The following is a 15,373-nucleotide window of genomic DNA, read 5'->3' on the forward strand; positions in this document are numbered from 1 at the left end:
AGAACCCGGTCACAACATCAACTGAAGTCCAGAACACTCTCAGTGAAGTAGGTGTATCTGTCTCTAAGTCAACAGTAAAGAGAAGACTCCATGAAAGTAAATACAAAGGGTTCACATCTAGATGCAAACCATTCATCAATTCCAAAACTAGACAGGCCAGAGTTAAATTTGCTGAAAAACACCTCATGAAACCAGCTCAGTTCTGGAAAAGTATTCTATGGACAGATGAGACAAAGATCAACCTGCACCAGAATGATGGGAAGAAAAAAGTTTGGAGAAGAAAGGGAACGGCACATGATCCAAGGCACACCACATCCTCTGTAAAACATGGTGGAGGCAACGTGATGGCATGAGCATGCATGGCTTTCAATGGCACTGGGTCACTTGTGTTTATTGATGACATAACAGCAGACAAGAGTAGCCGGATGAATTCTGAAGTGTACCGGGATATACTTTCAGCCCAGATTCAGCCAAATGCCGCAAAGTTGATCGGACGGCGCTTCATAGTACAGATGGACAATGACCCCAAGCATACAGCCAAAGCTACCCAGGAGTTCATGAGTGCAAAAAAGTGGAACATTCTGCAATGGCCAAGTCAATCACCAGATCTTAACCCAATTGAGCATGCATTTCACTTGCTCAAATCCAGACTTAAGACGGAAAGCCCCACAAACAAGCAAGACCTGAAGGCTGCGGCTGTAAAGGCCTGGCAAAGCATTAAGAAGGAGGAAACCCAGCGTTTGGTGATGTCCATGGGTTCCAGACTTAAGGCAGTGATTGCCTCCAAAGGATTCGCAACAAAATATTGAAAATAAAAATATTTTGTTTGGGTTTGGTGTATTTGTCCAATTACTTTTGACCTCCTAAAATGTGGAGTGTTTGTAAAGAAATATGTACAATTCCTACAATTTCTATCAGATATTTTTGTTCAAACCTTCAAATTAAACGTTACAATCTGCACTTGAATTCTGTTGTAGAGGTTTCATTTCAAATCCAATGTGGTGGCATGCAGAGCCCAACTCGCGAAAATTGTGTCACTGTCCAAATATTTCTGGACCTAACTGTACATCCATATACAGGGATTACCTCAACTCTAGAATATTTTAGTATAATACATTACAATCGTATGTACATTATTTTTGATATATGATATTATGTATACACATCTCATGCATAATTAGAAAATAGGGCAGGATAGTAACTTATTGTAAATAAAGTATTTTACATCAAAGACTACATAGCCATATGCAAGGGTCCAATATATAAAATAGTTCAATGCATGTGCTTAAAGACAATTGCATAAGCCATGAGTCATTGAACCCACCTAACTTAGGGGTGCTTCACACACAGCGAGCTCGCTGCCGAGATCGCTGCTGAGTCACGCTTTTTGTGACGCAGCAGTGACCTCATTAGCGATCTCACTGTGTGTGACACTGAGCAGCGATCTGGCCCCTGCTGCGAGATCGCTGCTCGTTACACACAGCCCTGGTTCGTTTTCTTCAAAGCCGCTCTCCTGCTGTGACACACAGATCGCTGTGTGTGACAGCGAGAGAGCGACAAATGAAGCGAGCAGGGAGCAGGAGCCGGCGTCTGACAGCTGAGGTAAGCTGTATCCAAGATAAACATCGGGTAACCAAGGTGGTTACCCGATATTTACCTTAGTTACCAGCATCTGCAGCTCTCACGCTGCCTGTGCTGCCGGCTCCGGCTCTCTGCACATGTAGCTGCTGTACACATCGGGTTAATTAACCCGATGTGTACAGCAGCTAGGAGAGCAAGGAGCCAGCGCTAAGCAGTGTGCGCGGCTCCTTGCTCTCTGCACATGTAGCTGCATTACACATCGGGTTAATTAACCCGATGTCTACTGTAGCTATGGTAGGAGAGCAAGGAGCCAGCGCTCAGTGTGCGCGGCTCCCTGCTCCCTGCACACACAGCTGTGCGCTGGTAACTAATGTAAACATCGGGTAACCATACCCGATGTTTACCTTAGTTACCAGTCTCCGCAGCTTCCAGACGGCAGCTCCGTGCAAGCGCAGCGTCGCTTGCACGTCGCTGCTGGCTGGGGGCTGTTCTCTGGTCGCTGGTGAGATCTGCCTGTTTGACAGCTCACCAGCGACCATGTAGCGATGCAGCAGCGATCCTGACCAGGTCAGATCGCTGGTCGGATCGCTGCTGCATCGCTAAGTGTGAAGGTACCCTTAGCAAAATGCAAGGTATCTTTTAATTATCTGCTATTGAAGTACACAATAACATAACAATGTAATCAATTATAATCTAATTTGCCAATAGCAAGAAATGATAACCCACCTATAATTACTGCAGTATGAGGCCTCCTAATTCTCAACTCACAGTTTACCTCTTCATCAGGGTTGTGTACATCACAGGATAAGGCTGTGGCTTTAAATACCATCCTAATGGACAGTGTATCCACGTGTGAGCATTAGCGTGGATGCCACCGGAAACCGGAATAAAAACTGTGCTGCCCCCGTGCCAGCAGCCGGGCTGCTCGGACCTGGATCCGCGGTGGCTCGAGGGGTCTCCGGACCCGGGGGATCGTGAGGCCACTTCAGAAAAAGGGGGGCTATTTACAGGGGGATTGGAAAGTTTGTGATGCCACCCACAGTGCGTGGTAATGTGAGGGACCACCGCTGTCGTTGGGGAGCCCGGTGACGATGGTGTGGCAGTCTGATGTTTAACCCCTCCATGGGTAGGGGGCTTGTGTCCCGGGGCCCATCGGATGGTTGGTGATTGGGTGCCGTTGGGGTAGGAACAGGTGTATTGCAATGTACTCACTCAATACAGGAATAACAACACCGACAGCTTGTAAACCAGAATTCTGAGCACCACTGCAGCTTGTAGGGAGCACGCTTGGGCCATGCCCTTGGAGTTGCTGTTAGCCTGTGGCCCTGTCCGTGGCAACTCGGTCTCTGTTGGACCGTGGGTATAAAACTTTTCGGGTCCCGCTCACCCGTATGGCTAACGGAGTGAGCTTGCTCTCAGGGTTCCTGCGTAGGATTTCTTAGGACTGTATTGGGAAAGTCCTATCCCATCGTGCGCTAGTACCCCGATTCTGGAGCGGGTTGGGGATGACACTTGAAGTCTTCACCCCCGTCGGGTAAATTACCGGAACGCGTGAAGCTACTTTCCGGCCTGGGGTCCACGTACCTCGTGGTGCCCTGGCCCCTGCCCGGTGATAGCTCAAGGCCGCCGGTCCCCCCTCCTCGGCAGTCCGTGCCCCTTGACACTGTCCCCTGTGACCGGGGTTCCAGCTCCTACCAGGCCCAGACCAACGTCTGCCACCTAGTACACAGGATCTCTGCTCCATGACCTCTTCTCATGAGAGTCACCACTCGACCTCCTCTCCTTTCACTCTCCGCTGCTCAAGCTCAACTGTCACTTTCCTCACTTTCCACTTACCAACCCCCCATGTGTGCGGCCCTATTCCCTTCAGGCCCTCCAATGGTGTGTCTGGTAGGTTAAAGTGTGAAGTGTTCCTAGGATTTTGATTGGCTAAGCTGTTAGCAACACCAAAGGACCAGGACCCGTAACCAAGGAGGGTGGATACTGTGTAGAAGGGCAGATTGCACAATACCCTGTGACGACCTGATAGGCCAGGGTGTCACATTCCCCCTTGGTTAAACGTAGTTCGTCCGCGAGCTACAGGACACCAGAGGTTTATTTTTGTTTTGCTTTAACTGTGAAAAAGGGAAAATATACAGGTTAACACATTTATTTTATTAACGGGTTCATTCCACACAGGGAAGGCAATTCACTTAAACGTTACTAAAATTTTTGTTAAAAGTTCGTCGCCCAACGGTGGAACGCTACCGGTTTCCATGGTAATGGAGGCTCAACCTACTCCGTTACAGCCCCTTCCTGCGACAGTCCAGTCCCAACGTCCCGGATCCCAATAACCCGCCACCCAAACAACTTGTTTCCTCTGGAAACCTAAGGTGGGTCCTTGACCGGGTTAAGGTCCCGAGTGTTGTATTTTAGATGACTCTGGTTGGCACAGGAGGTGCAACTATTATACAAGACACAAGTTTGTGTTGATCACGCCAGTCCTGTGACCGTGGTCCATTTTTACTCAATATACTTAAAACTATTTAACGGAGTCTATGTACCGGTGTACACATCTTGACAATCTTCTAGCAAATCTGGTAACTTTCACTTCTTTCATTAAAACCGGTTGATTAGACACTTATTCACTAACATTTTCTATATGAAAAATAATAAACTATGGAAAATAACAAACAAAAACACCGATACCTAACAATTCTATGGCATCGCAACTGCTGGTACTGTACAGTACATCCATATACAGGGATTACCTCAACTCTAGAATATTTTAGTATAATACATTACAATCGTATGTACATTATTTTTGATATATGATATTATGTATACACATCTCATGCATAATTAGAAAATAGGGCAGGATAGTAACTTATTGTAAATAAAGTATTTTACATCAAAGACTACATAGCCATATGCAAGGGTCCAATATATAAAATAGTTCAATGCATGTGCTTAAAGACAATTGCATAAGCCATGAGTCATTGAACCCACCTAACTTAGCAAAATGCAAGGTATCTTTTAATTATCTGCTATTGAAGTACACAATAACATAACAATGTAATCAATTATAATCTAATTTGCCAATAGCAAGAAATGATAACCCACCTATAATTACTGCAGTATGAGGCCTCCTAATTCTCAACTCACAGTTTACCTCTTCATCAGGGTTGTGTACATCACAGGATAAGGCTGTGGCTTTAAATACCATCCTAATGGACAGTGTATCCACGTGTGAGCATTAGCGTGGATGCCACCGGAAACCGGAATAAAAACTGTGCTGCCCCCGTGCCAGCAGCCGGGCTGCTCGGACCTGGATCCGCGGTGGCTCGAGGGGTCTCCGGACCCGGGGGATCGTGAGGCCACTTCAGAAAAAGGGGGGCTATTTACAGGGGGATTGGAAAGTTTGTGATGCCACCCACAGTGCGTGGTAATGTGAGGGACCACCGCTGTCGTTGGGGAGCCCGGTGACGATGGTGTGGCAGTCTGATGTTTAACCCCTCCATGGGTAGGGGGCTTGTGTCCCGGGGCCCATCGGATGGTTGGTGATTGGGTGCCGTTGGGGTAGGAACAGGTGTATTGCAATGTACTCACTCAATCCAGGAATAACAACACCGACAGCTTGTAAACCAGAATTCTGAGCACCACTGCAGCTTGTAGGGAGCACGCTTGGGCCATGCCCTTGGAGTTGCTGTTAGCCTGTGGCCCTGTCCGTGGCACCTCGGTCTCTGTTGGACCGTGGGTATAAAACTTTTCGGGTCCCGCTCACCCGTATGGCTAACGGAGTGAGCTTGCTCTCAGGGTTCCTGCGTAGGATTTCTTAGGACTGTATTGGGAAAGTCCTATCCCATCGTGCGCTAGTACCCCGATTCTGGAGCGGGTTGGGGATGACACTTGAAGTCTTCACCCCCGTCGGGTAAATTACCGGAACGCGTGAAGCTACTTTCCGGCCTGGGGTCCACGTACCTCGTGGTGCCCTGGCCCCTGCCCGGTGATAGCTCAAGGCCGCCGGTCCCCCTCCTCAGCAGTCCGTGCCCCTTGACACTGTCCCCTGTGACCGGGGTTCCAGCTCCTACCAGGCCCAGACCAACGTCTGCCACCTAGTACACAGGATCTCTGCTCCATGACCTCTTCTCATGAGAGTCACCACTCCACCTCCTCTCCTTTCACTCTCCGCTGCTCAAGCTCAACTGTCACTTTCCTCACTTTCCACTTACCAACCCCCCATGTGTGCGGCCCTATTCCCTTCAGGCCCTCCAATGGTGTGTCTGGTAGGTTAAAGTGTGAAGTGTTCCTAGGATTTTGATTGGCTAAGCTGTTAGCAACACCAAAGGACCAGGACCCGTAACCAAGGAGGGTGGATACTGTGTAGAAGGGCAGATTGCACAATACCCTGTGACGACCTGATAGGCCAGGGTGTCACATTCCCCCTTGGTTAAACGTAGGTCGTCCGCGAGCTACAGGACACCAGAGGTTTATTTTTGTTTTGCTTTAACTGTGAAAAAGGGAAAATATACAGGTTAACACATTTATTTTATTAACGGGTTCATTCCACACAGGGAAGGCAATTCACTTAAACGTTACTAAAATTTTTGTTAAAAGTTCGTCGCCCAACGGTGGAACGCTACCGGTTTCCATGGTAATGGATGCTCAACCTACTCCGTTACAGCCCCTTCCTGCGACAGTCCAGTCCCAACGTCCCGGATCCCAATAACCCGCCACCCAAACAACTTGTTTCCTCTGGAAACCTAAGGTGGGTCCTTGACCGGGTTAAGGTCCCGAGTGTTGTATTTTAGATGACTCTGGTTGGCACAGGAGGTGCAACTATTATACAAGACACAAGTTTGTGTTGATCACGCCAGTCCTGTGACCGTGGTCCATTTTTACTCAATATACTTAAAACTATTTAACGGAGTCTATGTACCGGTGTACACATCTTGACAATCTTCTAGCAAATCTGGTAACTTTCACTTCTTTCATTAAAACCGGTTGATTAGACACTTATTCACTAACATTTTCTATATGAAAAATAATAAACTATGGAAAATAACAAACAAAAACACCGATACCTAACAATTCTATGGCATCGCAACTGCTGGTACTGTACAGTTAGGTCCAGAAATATTTGGACAGTGACACAAGTTTTGTTATTTTAGCTGTTTACAAAAACATGTTCAGATATACAATTATATATATAATATGGGCTGAAAGTGCACACTCCCAGCTGCAATATGAGAGTTTTCACATCCAAATCGGAGAAAGGGTTTAGGAATCATAGCTCTGTAATGCATAGCCTCCTCTTTTTCAAGGGACCAAAAGTAATTGGACAAGGGACTCTAAGGGCTGCAATTAACTCTGAAGGTGTCTCCCTCATTAACCTGTAATCAATGAAGTAGTTAAAAGGTCTGGGGTTGATTACAGGTGTGTGGTTTTGCATTTGGAAGCTGTTGCTGTGACCAGACAACATGCGGTCTAAGGAACTCTCAATTGAGGTGAAGCAGAACATACTGAGGCTGAAAAAGAAGAAAAAATCCATCAGAGAGATAGCAGACATGCTTGGAGTAGCAAAATCAACAGTCGGGTACATTCTGAGAAAAAAGGAATTGACTGGTGAGCTTGGGAACTCAAAAAGGCCTGGGCGTCCACGGATGACAACAGTGGTGGATGATCGCCGCATACTTTCTTTGGTGAAGAAGAACCCGTTCACAACATCAACTGAAGTCCAGAACACTCTCAGTGAAGTAGGTGTATCTGTCTCTAAGTCAACAGTAAAGAGAAGACTCCATGAAAGTAAATACAAAGGGTTCACATCTAGATGCAAACCATTCATCAATTCCAAAACTAGACAGGCCAGAGTTAAATTTGCTGAAAAACACCTCATGAAACCAGCTCAGTTCTGGAAAAGTATTCTATGGACAGATGAGACAAAGATCAACCTGCACCAGAATGATGGGAAGAAAAAAGTTTGGAGAAGAAAGGGAACGGCACATGATCCAAGGCACACCACATCCTCTGTAAAACATGGTGGAGGCAACGTGATGGCATGAGCATGCATGGCTTTCAATGGCACTGGGTCACTTGTGTTTATTGATGACATAACAGCAGACAAGAGTAGCCGGATGAATTCTGAAGTGTACCGGGATATTCTTTCAGCCCAGATTCAGCCAAATGCCGCAAAGTTGATCGGACGGCGCTTCATAGTACAGATGGACAATGACCCCAAGCATACAGCCAAAGCTACCCAGGAGTTCATGAGTGCAAAAAAGTGGAACATTCTGCAATGGCCAAGTCAATCACCAGATCTTAACCCAATTGAGCATGCATTTCACTTGCTCAAATCCAGACTTAAGACGGAAAGCCCCACAAACAAGCAAGACCTGAAGGCTGCGGCTGTAAAGGCCTGGCAAAGCATTAAGAAGGAGGAAACCCAGCGTTTGGTGATGTCCATGGGTTCCAGACTTAAGGCAGTGATTGCCTCCAAAGGATTCGCAACAAAATATTGAAAATAAAAATATTTTGTTTGGGTTTGGTGTATTTGTCCAATTACTTTTGACCTCCTAAAATGTGGAGTGTTTGTAAAGAAATATGTACAATTCCTACAATTTCTATCAGATATTTTTGTTCAAACCTTCAAATTAAACGTTACAATCTGCACTTGAATTCTGTTGTAGAGGTTTCATTTCAAATCCAATGTGGTGGCATGCAGAGCCCAACTCGCGAAAATTGTGTCACTGTCCAAATATTTCTGGACCTAACTGTACATCCATATACAGGGATTACCTCAACTCTAGAATATTTTAGTATAATACATTACAATCGTATGTACATTATTTTTGATATATGATATTATGTATACACATCTCATGCATAATTAGAAAATAGGGCAGGATAGTAACTTATTGTAAATAAAGTATTTTACATCAAAGACTACATAGCCATATGCAAGGGTCCAATATATAAAATAGTTCAATGCATGTGCTTAAAGACAATTGCATAAGCCATGAGTCATTGAACCCACCTAACTTAGCAAAATGCAAGGTATCTTTTAATTATCTGCTATTGAAGTACACAATAACATAACAATGTAATCAATTATAATCTAATTTGCCAATAGCAAGAAATGATAACCCACCTATAATTACTGCAGTATGAGGCCTCCTAATTCTCAACTCACAGTTTACCTCTTCATCAGGGTTGTGTACATTACAGGATAAGGCTGTGGCTTTAAATACCATCCTAATGGACAGTGTATCCACGTGTGAGCATTAGCGTGGATGCCACCGGAAACCGGAATAAAAACTGTGCTGCCCCCGTGCCAGCAGCCGGGCTGCTCGGACCTGGATCCGCGGTGGCTCGAGGGGTCTCCGGACCCGGGGGATCGTGAGGCCACTTCAGAAAAAGGGGGGCTATTTACAGGGGGATTGGAAAGTTTGTGATGCCACCCACAGTGCGTGGTAATGTGAGGGACCACCGCTGTCGTTGGGGAGCCCGGTGACGATGGTGTGGCAGTCTGATGTTTAACACCTCCATGGGTAGGGGGCTTGTGTCCCGGGGCCCATCAGATGGTTGGTGATTGGGTGCCGTTGGGGTAGGAACAGGTGTATTGCAATGTACTCACTCAATCCAGGAATAACAACACCGACAGCTTGTAAACCAGAATTCTGAGCACCACTGCAGCTTGTAGGGAGCACGCTTGGGCCATGCCCTTGGAGTTGCTGTTAGCCTGTGGCCCTGTCCGTGGCACCTCGGTCTCTGTTGGACCGTGGGTATAAAACTTTTCGGGTCCCGCTCACCCGTATGGCTAACGGAGTGAGCTTGCTCTCAGGGTTCCTGCGTAGGATTTCTTAGGACTGTATTGGGAAAGTCCTATCCCATCGTGCGCTAGTACCCCGATTCTGGAGCGGGTTGGGGATGACACTTGAAGTCTTCACCCCCGTCGGGTAAATTACCGGAACGCGTGAAGCTACTTTCCGGCCTGGGGTCCACGTACCTCGTGGTGCCCTGGCCCCTGCCCGGTGATAGCTCAAGGCCGCCGGTCCCCCTCCTCGGCAGTCCGTGCCCCTTGACACTGTCCCCTGTGACCGGGGTTCCAGCTCCTACCAGGCCCAGACCAACGTCTGCCACCTAGTACACAGGATCTCTGCTCCATGACCTCTTCTCATGAGAGTCACCACTCCACCTCCTCTCCTTTCACTCTCCGCTGCTCAAGCTCAACTGTCACTTTCCTCACTTTCCACTTACCAACCCCCCATGTGTGCGGCCCTATTCCCTTCAGGCCCTCCAATGGTGTGTCTGGTAGGTTAAAGTGTGAAGTGTTCCTAGGATTTTGATTGGCTAAGCTGTTAGCAACACCAAAGGACCAGGACCTGTAACCAAGGAGGGTGGATACTGTGTAGAAGGGCAGATTGCACAATACCCTGTGACGACCTGATAGGCCAGGGTGTCACATTCCCCCTTGGTTAAACGTAGTTCGTCCGCGAGCTACAGGACACCAGAGGTTTATTTTTGTTTTGCTTTAACTGTGAAAAAGGGAAAATATACAGGTTAACACATTTATTTTATTAACGGGTTCATCCCACACAGGGAAGGCAATTCACTTAAACGTTACTAAAATTTTTGTTAAAAGTTCGTCGCCCAACGGTGGAACGCTACCGGTTTCCATGCTAATGGATGCTCAACCTACTCCGTTACAGCCCCTTCCTGCGACAGTCCAGTCCCAACGTCCCGGATCCCAATAACCCGCCACCCAAACAACTTGTTTCCTCTGGAAACCTAAGGTGGGTCCTTGACCGGGTTAAGGTCCCGAGTGTTGTATTTTAGATGACTCTGGTTGGCACAGGAGGTGCAACTATTATACAAGACACAAGTTTGTGTTGATCACGCCAGTCCTGTGACCGTGGTCCATTTTTACTCAATATACTTAAAACTATTTAACGGAGTCTATGGACCGGTGTACACATCTTGACAATCTTCTAGCAAATCTAGTAACTTTCACTTCTTTCATTAAAACCGGTTGATTAGACACTTATTCACTAACATTTTCTATATGAAAAATAATAAACTATGGAAAATAACAAACAAAAACACCGATACCTAACAATTCTATGGCATCGCAACTGCTGGTACTGTACAGTTAGGTCCAGAAATATTTGGACAGTGACACAAGTTTTGTTATTTTAGCTGTTTACAAAAACATGTTCAGATATACAATTATATATATAATATGGGCTGAAAGTGCACACTCCCAGCTGCAATATGAGAGTTTTCACATCCAAATCGGAGAAAGGGTTTAGGAATCATAGCTCTGTAATGCATAGCCTCCTCTTTTTCAAGGGACCAAAAGTAATTGGACAAGGGACTCTAAGGGCTGCAATTAACTCTGAAGGCGTCTCCCTCATTAACCTGTAATCAATGAAGTAGTTAAAAGGTCTGGGGTTGATTACAGGTGTGTGGTTTTGCATTTGGAAGTGTTGCTGTGACCAGACAACATGCGGTCTAAGGAACTCTCAATTGAGGTGAAGCAGAACATCCTGAGGCTGAAAAAAAAGAAAAAATCCATCAGAGAGATAGCAGACATGCTTGGAGTAGCAAAATCAACAGTCGGGTACATTCTGAGAAAAAAGGAATTGACTGGTGAGCTTGGGAACTCAAAAAGGCCTGGGCGTCCACGGATGACAACAGTGGTGGATGATCGCCGCATACTTTCTTTGGTGAAGAAGAACCCGTTCACAACATCAACTGAAGTCCAGAACACTCTCAGTGAAGTAGGTGTATCTGTCTCTAAGTCAACAGTAAAGAGAAGACTCCATGAAAGTAAATACAAAGGGTTCACATCTAGATGCAAACCATTCATCAGTTCCAAAAATAGACAGGCCAGAGTTAAATTTGCTGAAAAACACCTCATGAAGCCAGCTCAGTTCTGGAAAAGTATTCTATAGACAGATAAGACAAAGATCAACCTGTACCAGAATGATGGGAAGAAAAAAGTTTGGAGAAGAAAGGGAACGGCACATGATCCAAGGCACACCACATCCTCTGTAAAACATGGTGGAGGCAACGTGATGGCATGAGCATGCATGGCTTTCAATGGCACTGGGTCACTTGTGTTTATTGATGACATAACAGCAGACAAGAGTAGCCGGATGAATTCTGAAGTGTACCGGGATATACTTTCAGCCCAGATTCAGCCAAATGCCGCAAAGTTGATCGGACGCCGCTTCATAGTACAGATGGACAATGACCCCAAGCATACAGCCAAAGCTACCCAGGAGTTCATGAGTGCAAAAAAGTGGAACATTCTGCAATGGCCAAGTCAATCACCAGATCTTAACCCAATTGAGCATGCATTTCACTTGCTCAAATCCAGACTTAAGACGGAAAGACCCACAAACAAGCAAGACCTGAAGGCTGCGGCTGTAAAGGCCTGGCAAAGCATTAAGAAGGAGTAAACCCAGCGTTTGGTGATGTCCATGGGTTCCAGACTTAAGGCAGTGATTGCCTCCAAAGGATTCGCAACAAATTATTGAAAATAAAAATATTTTGTTTGGGTTTGGTTTATTTGTCCAATTACTTTTGACCTCCTAAAATGTGGAGTGTTTGTAAAGAAATGTGTACAATTCCTACAATTTCTATCAGATATTTTTGTTCAAACCTTCAAATTAAACGTTACAATCTGCACTTGAATTCTGTCGTAGAGGTTTCATTTCAAATCCAATGTGGTGGCATGCAGAGCCCAACTCGCGAAAATTGTGTCACTGTCCAAATATTTCTGGACCTAACTGTATATTTTTAACTTATTCACACTCAATGGGATGCAGGTAATCAACAGTGGTGGCTGGTACTACTCGCTCATCGACTATAGCGAGCCGCTTCACATCTAAGGCGTACCAGCCCCGTTCACCCCAATAGCGGGTGTAGCTGACTACTTCTCCGGCCTCCAGGTTACAACCTGAGTGACCACTGGGGAGATGCTGCTTGGCATCTCGGCGAGTGACAAACACTTCCTATGAGAGATTTGCTTCCCACAGAAAACCCCATCCCTTCTCGGGGTGAAACCACCGGACATACCCTGTGTGCTGCGGCCCACGGACATGGAAGGTGGCCTTCCCCAGGTACTCTTTCTCCTTCTAGGTTTGGGCAAACATCTCTTGCTGTTGTCGCTCTTGCGTGGTCATCACTGGCATCATCTGTTGCTGGTGTGGTTGTCGTTCCCAGTAGGGGGCATCAGCGTCCGGCCTCCACTCCCTATCTGGCTCTGGCTTTACTTGAGCTCCGGCAGCCCCAACAGCCATCGCGATGCCGCGCGGTAACGGAACAGGCAAACATCTTAGTTCCGCTCCCGCTGGTGTAGACTGATGAACCGACTGCTCCGCAGCCGGGGCTGCAGGGCCCGGGTGCTCCGCCTCTGAGGATGGGCCCGGTGATGTGGCCAGGGTCTGGTCTGGCCGGTGTCTGGGTGACTGCTGCCGTGGCTGGAATGAGGGCCTTGTTCTGGATCTCTGCAGCTGGAGACTCGGATATACATACTGAAGGGTCCGCTGCCGGGGTTGGTGGGGGCAGCTCGGCGTCTGCCGAGGACGGGGTAGTCGGTAGTGGAGTGCTCACTGCGAGAGGGGACAGTCCAGATCCCTCAGCCACTTTGGCCGGATTTGTGCAATCTGCAGGGACTGGGTAACCGCTTACCCTCTCTTCACGTGGTATTTCAATCTCACGGGCTCGCACTGCCACCGCCAGGCTCCTCATCTCTTCCCTCCAGTGGTTCAGAATGAAGAGGAATTGCGTCCGCATCCTCCAGCACAGCTGCTCTGTTTCCTCCTCTATCCATGCCGTGGTCCCAGGGACAGCACGCTCTATGGACCAGTCTCGTTCCGCCATCTTGCCACTGCGTCTTCCAGGAACATTCTGACAGAGCCCTGGCGTCCCTGCTCCACTTCTGCTAGTAACACATTTTGGCCCGCCCCCTCGGTCTTTTCGCAGCACTCACTCACTGACCACGGCCCTCTTGGAACTTCCGGTTCTGGCCTCACTAGGAAGACGAGGGGCGGGGCCTAATCTTCGCGCGCTTTCTCAGAGAAGACGGGGTTTTGGAGAGAAAAAATGGTGGAAAATGGCATAATTGGCGGGAAACAGAATCTTGACTCGCAGTCTTCGGTTTTCAAGGTGTACGTCACCCAGGTAAGTGGGTCCTGCTCGTATCCTGTTCGTGACGACAAGTTTTGCGAGGTGTGCCACCCCCGTGCCAGAAGCCGGGCTGCTTGGACCTGGATCCGCGGTGGCTCGAGGGGTCGCCGGACCAGGGGGATAGTGCATCCACTTCTGAAAAAGGGGGGCTATTTACAGGGGATTGGAAAGTTCGTGATGCTACCCACGGTGCGTGGTAATGTGAGGGACCACAGCTGCCATTGGGGAGCCCGGTGACGATGGTGTGGCAGCCTGATGTTTAACCCCTCCGTGGGTAGGGGGTTTGTGTCCCGGGGCCCGTCGAATGGTTTGTGATTGGGTGCTGTTGGGGTAGGAACAAGGGCATTGCAATGTACTCACTCAATCCAGGAATAACAACACCGACAGCATGTAAACCAGAATTCTGAGCACCACTGCAGCTTGTAGGGAGCACGCTTGGGTCCGTGCCCTTGGTTTTGCTGTTAGCCTGTGGCCCTGTCCTTGGCACCTCTGTCTCTGTTGGACCCGTGGGTATAAAACTCTTCGGGTCCCGCTCACCCGTATGGCTAACGGAGTGAGCTTGCTCTCAGGTTTCACGCGTAGGATTTCTTTGGACTGTATTGGGAAAGTCCTATCCCATCGGTGTGCTAGTACCCCGATTTTGCAGCGGGTTGGGGATGACACTTGAAGTCTTCTCCCCCGTCGGGTAAATTACCGAAACGCGTGAAGCTACTTTCCGGCCTGGGGTCCACGTACCCCGTGGTGCCCTGGCCCCTGCCCGGTGATAGCTCAAGGCCGCCGGCCGCCCTTCTCGGCAGTCCGTGCCCCTTGACACTGTCCCCTGCGACCGGGGTTCCAGCTCCTACTAGGCCCAGACCAACGTCTGCCACCTAGTACACAGGAGCTTTGCTCCGTGACCTCTCCTCACGAGAGTCACCACTCCACCTCCTCTCCTTTTACTCTCCACCGCTCAAGCTCAACTGTCACTTTCCTCACTTTCCCCTTACCAACCCCTCATGTGGGCGGGCCTATTCTTTTCAAGCCCCCCCAATGGTGTGTCTGGTAGGTTAAAGTGTGACGTGTTCCTAGAATTTTGATTGGCTAAGCTGTTAACAACACCAAAGGACCAGGACCCGTAACCAAGGAGGGTGGATACTGTGAAGAAGGGCAGATTGCACAATACCCTGTGATGACCTGATAGGTCAGGGCATCACAAAACTAGCATTGGTTCCTGTCAGTGGAATGCAATGTGTGGACCACTAGTATCACATGGGAAAAAGAGTTATCATTTGCTTGTGCAGCGTAGGAACAAATGCCGCTTCCTAGTTCCGGCCGGTAGAACACAGTGCGGCCCACCTACACATTAAAGTTGCCATGGTGACGAGCCCCTCACATGAGGCCACACGGCCGTAATAGAGAAAGAAGTGTACAGCATTCACAACGGTCCTGCGCACCATTATCACACACTGACGTAGGCACAGGTAAAATAAGTATTGAATGTGTCACCAATTTTGTAAGTAAATATATTTATAAAGATGCTATTTGACATGAATTTCTCACCAGATATCGGTAACAGCCTACCCAATCCACACATGCAAAAAAAAAAATCTAACCATAGATTTCCATAAATTAAGTTATG

Source organism: Anomaloglossus baeobatrachus, chromosome 7 (genome assembly GCF_048569485.1).
Source record: "Anomaloglossus baeobatrachus isolate aAnoBae1 chromosome 7, aAnoBae1.hap1, whole genome shotgun sequence".
NCBI lineage: Eukaryota > Metazoa > Chordata > Amphibia > Anura > Aromobatidae > Anomaloglossus > Anomaloglossus baeobatrachus.